At 37.0% G+C, this 6,027-nt stretch overlaps 1 long non-coding RNA gene across 2 annotated transcripts; it reads left to right on the top strand.

Moving 5' to 3' along the window:
- Positions 1 to 342: 342 nt before the first annotated feature.
- Positions 343 to 5,620, top strand: LOC140012490 (uncharacterized). Of its 2 annotated transcripts, none has more exons than XR_011819649.1 (2): positions 343 to 1,018; positions 5,429 to 5,620. It is a non-coding gene; the product is annotated as an uncharacterized lncRNA (long non-coding RNA). The 2 variants fall into 2 exon arrangements; XR_011819650.1 differs by having other exon boundaries at positions 343 to 2,444.
- Positions 5,621 to 6,027: the final 407 nt, after the last annotated feature.

Genomic DNA, 6,027 nt, shown 5'->3' with positions numbered 1-6,027 from the left:
GTTTCAATTTTAGGGTTATTTAATTTAATTTTATTTTATTTTGTTCTGATTTATTTTATTATTATTATTATTATTATTATTTATTATTATTTTATTTTATTTTTGTCTTCATACTAAATTTCAAAAAAACAAAAGAAAAAGGAAAAAGAGAAAAAGAGTGAAAATGGCAAGTGAGGGGTCATGCATTGGGACAAGTGTCCCTCTTGTGTTTTGGACAACAAGGCATCTAAGGGGGTTAGGTGTTACACATTTGGTGGCCCAAGATTTGAAAATTACAAAAAGAGGTCTGGAGGGCCGTGAAAAAAAGGACGGAAACTAAAAAAAAAAGGGGGGGAGCTTGGACTAAAACAGAGCTGAGACAGAGAGGAAAATCTGGGGGGGCGGCCAGAGAAAAAAAGCTAAGGACAGGGGAGCTTCGTCTTGGGGGCTAGAGGGAAAAACAGAGAACAGGAAACAAAGAAGGAAAAACAGAAGGCAAGGCAATAGGGGTGGCAAACAGATTGAAGACTGGAAAAAGAAACGAAAAAGGAAAACAAGGGAGAGAGTAGAGGGCGAAGAGAGGGGAAAAACATCTGAGGGAAATTGGAAAATCTGGGGGGGGGGAAACGGCAAAGGAAATCTGGAAACTTGGGGAAGTTTCGGGTGAGAAAAAATAGAGATGAGGAAGACGATGACCGTTCATTCCCCCAATATTGATTCTTCAACCCCTTGACACCGACGCCGACACCGAAGATGAAAAAATTCTGTTGGGAAAACCGCTATTAAATCCAAAGCTTCCTTCAAACTCCAAGCCTGTCAATTTGAGTCGGCTAATAAGAAAACAGAGCAAGGAGTTGAAGTTAAAAACAGAAGAAAAGAAAACAGAGCAGAAAAAGCAAAGCAAGAAAGGGGGAAGATCTGGAAATGGAGGGGCAGTTTTTCAGGGAGCAAAGAAAACGGCGGAGGAAGAGCCGAAACTGCCACCACTGGAATCGGCCATCATTACTTGCAAGGCTTCACCGTGAGAGGCCACAGTAAGGTAGCCTCTTCATTTACATTTCACTCTTCTGTCAAAATATATCTTTTGTGAAGTTGGTATTTCAATTTTCATGTCAATTGTTCATAGCCTTTGATCGTACATATTTTCTGTGTCTATTTGGGCTAAATTTCTGTGGATTTCTGATAATTTTTAGGCTAATTATAATATCGATTGAGCAAAAATCAGTGAAATTTTTTGATGCCCAGTTGATGTTCGATGAAATACCCAAATTGAGAGTTTGGTTTGAAATGATGAGTTGATTTCTGTTTGCATACGTTCGGCCAGTCCATGCTTGTCAAAATAGTTGATTCGGATAGTTTGTTTGGCATCCGCTTGTTTGGCTTCTGTTCTGTTTTTCTTTTGCTTGGTGTTCCTTGGCATGAATTCGAATTATGTCATGAGATTATATGAAAAGGAGTTTGCGTGAGTTTTATTTCCTTTCGAGGGTGGCTAGAGCTGAAATTGAACTAAACCGTTGGCAACCATGTTGGTATGTTTATTGTTGGGTCTGCGAAAGTTGCAGAAGGCTACGAAGAAGATGCATGGATTTTTTTCTGAAATTTTTATTCCAACCCTTTCATTTCTGCCTAATTTCATTGTGGCCCAAAATCTGGAAAAATTAAACTAATTTTGTCCTTTTAAGTTTAATCCTCTGTTTGCATATTTCATGTGACTTTGTTGGGTAGTTTAATTCTGGGATTTAGATCATAATTGTGTCTTAATAATTTTTAGTTGATTGGCTAATCTTGTTGGGTTTAGGATTATGGTTTAGGTTGTGGGTAATAACATTTGTTTGGGTTTGTAAAAGTGGGTTTAATTTGGGTTTCAGACTTGGGTTTAGGAAGATAAAATCCAACACTTTTTGTTGGGTTTTAGGAAGTGGGTCTTGGTTTATTTTTATGGATTTTAGCATGGGCTTGGGAGCTGAAGCCCACTCTTCTTCGTCAGGCTTGTTTGGGTAAAAAAGATAGGCTGGCTTGCTTGTGTTCTTAAGATTTTCGGTTGGGCTAAGAGGGGATTTGGCCCAGAAATGAATAAAATGGCCCAATGGCTTGGCTTACCAAGAATCTGGAAACCAAAGTTACAAATCAGTCCTCGGACTTTTCCTTAATTATGCTACGACCTTAAAACTTTAGGCTTCTTTCAATTAGGCCCTTAATTTAATTGTAAATAGGTCCCTAAACTTTATTTTTCTTTAATTTTGACCCCAAGTCTTTGTGATAATTGTAATTGGACCCCCAAAACATTGTTAATTCTTGCAATTAAGTCCTCGCTTGCTTTAATTTCTTGAATGTAGGTTGTTTATATGATTTAATTGATTCAATTTCATGATTATTTGTTAATTAAAGTGATGCCTTGACTCTTTCTTTATTTTTGGAGGGTAAATAAGTAAATTTCTTTCATTTTGGGCCCCAACTCCAGGGAGGTACATTCTATCCCTTATTTTGACTTTATTTGACCCTATGTGTAATTATGTGACTTTCTGTGAGTAATTGCATGCTTTTGAAAATTTTTTTATTTTACTTATTTTATTTAGCCATTTTATTTGTTTTAATTTAGTTCATTTATTTTAATTTAATTTGTAATTATTTGAGAAGGCAATTAAATGCCACAATTGTAATAGTTAGGTTATTATATCATTTTATTTAATTCATTCCCCCTTAGATTGTAGTAAGGCTCCCCAAATGTAATAGTTAGGGCTTTATTTGCTTTATTGAGTGTTGTGTGATTTGCATGCTTACGTGCTATGTGTTACCGCTTTCTTAGGGTCTTGCATCTAGATATTATGCTCATGTGCTATGTGCTATATGTGATTTAGGTGTTTACCTGCTTTATTATGTTTTTATGTGATTCTAAATAAATAAATGACGTCATCACACTAGTCCAACGCTAGTTGTGGTACCTTTTCTCATTTTCTCACTAGTCCAACGCTAGTCGAGACCCTCCTTTTCCGATTTCTCACTAGTCTAATGCTAGTGAATACTCATAGATAAAGGGTTAGTCCAATGCTAGACCCAATAGAACCGTCCCCTTGTCGCTAGTACATACTCGCATGCCTTCATTACATTTTCATTTATTTAGTATTTTTACATCTTTGCATGAACCTTTATCCTTTTCCTGTATTTGAACACAATTTTTTGGTTTTTTCCATTTCATTCTAGTTATTAGGGTCATTTGCTTGATTAGGTTAGGGAGTCACCCTTCTGGTAAGGGGAACAGACGAGTGTGGCTACATATAGCCTTAGCACGCTCATTCTTTTTCTAACCAAAAGGCAAATTAAAGTCACTATTTAAGGTCTCCCCGTACCTATTTCGCTTGCATTTCCTCTAGGGTTCATGCATTTCGTTTACCCCCTATCACTTCACACAACTCTTATTTTGCACATTTTCACTCTACCACTCGCACTTTATATTTTATCACTTGCACACATGCACCCTTACACTATTCATTTACTCACTATCACTTTGCACTCTCACTTCATATACTATTACTTTTTCCACATGTTCACTTCACATGACTCTTATTTTGCACATTTGCACTCTTCCACTTGCACTTTATATACTACCACTGAGCACACATACACTTCACACTATCACTTTACATACCTCACCTTGCACACCCATTTGCACACTTCCACTTACACATTGTTGTCTTTTATTACTTTCACTTCACACAAACTCATGTTTTCACATTGCATACTTTCATTCCACTCATTCTTTCGTCATTAGCATTATTCGTGATTTCTTGGAGGGCTTGTCCTTGGCTATCACAACTCATGTGATTTAGTCCAATCGAGCCTCTAAGAGATATTTGTCCCACTCGATTCATCATTAGCTTTAGGATTGCATCCATATTAGTTACATCCAAATACGATACATCTTTTGATTCGAAATTAGGAAAATCATGACTAAATCATGCAACTAACTTAGGCTAGGTTGAGAGGGTACCTTAGACATTGTCTTTGCCTTCCCTCTCTTCAACTGTGACCCCCGAACTCGTCTCTTTGATTTTCGTAGATTATGAGTCATCTAAAAAGGTTTTTACTTTATTTTTCAAAAACCACTTTTTGGGTGACTTGGTACACCCTAACTCAATACTAAGTGGCGACTCCTACTTTTCTAAAAAACATTTTTAGATTATCATTTTGGCCAAACCGTCGCATTTAAAAGTCCCATGGCCTTTTCTTTTATTTCTCACATTCACACACTTCACATATTTCACACACACTACACATTTATGATTTCAAAATGACTCTTTTTTTCGATTTTTCAAAAAATGGGGGCGCGACAGACCCTTTCAAAATACAATTTTTCCCGGTCTTTGATACCAAGTGTAACTTCTAAAATCGAAACCACTTCTTGATCATAACTAAACAAGCGAGCATGAATTTTTTGAACTTTAATAAGTATCTTGAATACTATTTAAACGAGTTGCATTTACTTGATTTTTTTGAAGCGAAACTCCTATATTTCGAACTCTAGAGAGTTTTACATTCGTAAATGATATTTTATCGCAAATTTGGACTTCAACCAAGGAGTTGGACCTGAACGTGACTTTTGAGAGGTACTAGACCTTTGGTGAGTGTTTCCAAATACCTGATTGAATTGGACACTTGTTTTTAATACTTGACCAATGTGATTTAATGATACGTAATTTGTTTGATCGGACAAGAGTGCACTTTATCGCACTTGCCCTAATATGATATATATTTGTTTATTGTTGCAATTGACTTGATATACTTGGACTTGACTTGTAATTGCTGAGCGGCAGCATGTACCATACTCAATACGAGTGGGAGGTACCTCTTATTCCCGTCTCCGTACTTTTATCTTGATTCTGTCGATTGGAGATGTTGTCTCATCGACTTCTTGGGGACGCAAACCCCACTGGTTAGTTAATCGAATCGAGCCAGCAAGGGCTTGGTCGATTAGATAACGAACCATGGGTATCTAGTGTTGTCGAGTGGAGTGTTATCTCCTCGACTAATCGGAATACTCGAGTATTACCACTAGTGTTTAGTTGGTGTTCGAGCCTGGTAAGAGGGTTGAATGGTGGATGAATTAGTGTGAAGTGAAACACTACTAGATTGGTTACTTTACTTGAAAGTTGACGGAGTGTCAACTAATAATGGATCAAGCTCTGGTGAAGCAACGGGAATTTGGTTCCTGAGAGCCATCTGTATCCTTATACTTTGATTGTTATTCGTAGTGTTATTGTTTCTTTTAGAAAAAGAATTTTACATTTCTCATTTTGAGATTTGCTACTTGCAATGTTATTGCTCACTTTTTTGATTTTGCTACTTTGCTACTTTGCTACTTTGATACGTGCACTTTTAAATAATGGTCCACTTGCTATTTCGAACCTCGCTGAACTTTTAACTCATTCCATGCCATTTATTTTCCTTATAGGGGATATGAGCGAGGGCGTGAGACTTGTACAGACTAGCATAGTCTAGTTTTTTGAAAATTTTGATATTGTACTCGCACTAGTCGTTCGATTAGGGTTGAATGTATTTAGAACTCCAATCTTTTTGATGTATTTGGGGTTGTATGGATGGTTGAGACAGAAATGAATGTAATTGTACTTTCCAAACTTGGTAACTGTTATTCCCTTTATTCTTGGAGTTGTACCCTATTTTAGCTGAAATGAGTGAGTAAGCCCTGATGAGAGTTGGGCAGGCGGTCCACTAAATCCTGAAGTACGCCCTAGGGGGAGGTGGGGTCGACACATTATCAAACTCTAGAAAATTCATGCTCGCTCTTTTAGTTTCGATAAAGAAGTGATTTATACTTTGGAAGTTGCACTTGGTATGAAAAATCAAGAAAATCGTATTTTTAAGGGTCGCTACTTTTACTTTTTAAAAGGGTACGAGTTTCAGCAAAAATTTCAGTTTATGTACCTTTTACTAAGGAAAACTCGACTACCATAAACAAGTGGAGTTCGCTTCAACCTCGAGTCGACGCTCAAGTCTCGAGTTCACTCGCCTAACCCTCGAGCGAAAATTTGG

The sequence above is a fragment of the Coffea arabica genome, chromosome 8e (assembly GCF_036785885.1).
Source record: "Coffea arabica cultivar ET-39 chromosome 8e, Coffea Arabica ET-39 HiFi, whole genome shotgun sequence".
Taxonomy (NCBI): domain Eukaryota; kingdom Viridiplantae; phylum Streptophyta; class Magnoliopsida; order Gentianales; family Rubiaceae; genus Coffea; species Coffea arabica.
This window is presented reverse-complemented; position numbering and strand designations above follow the sequence as displayed.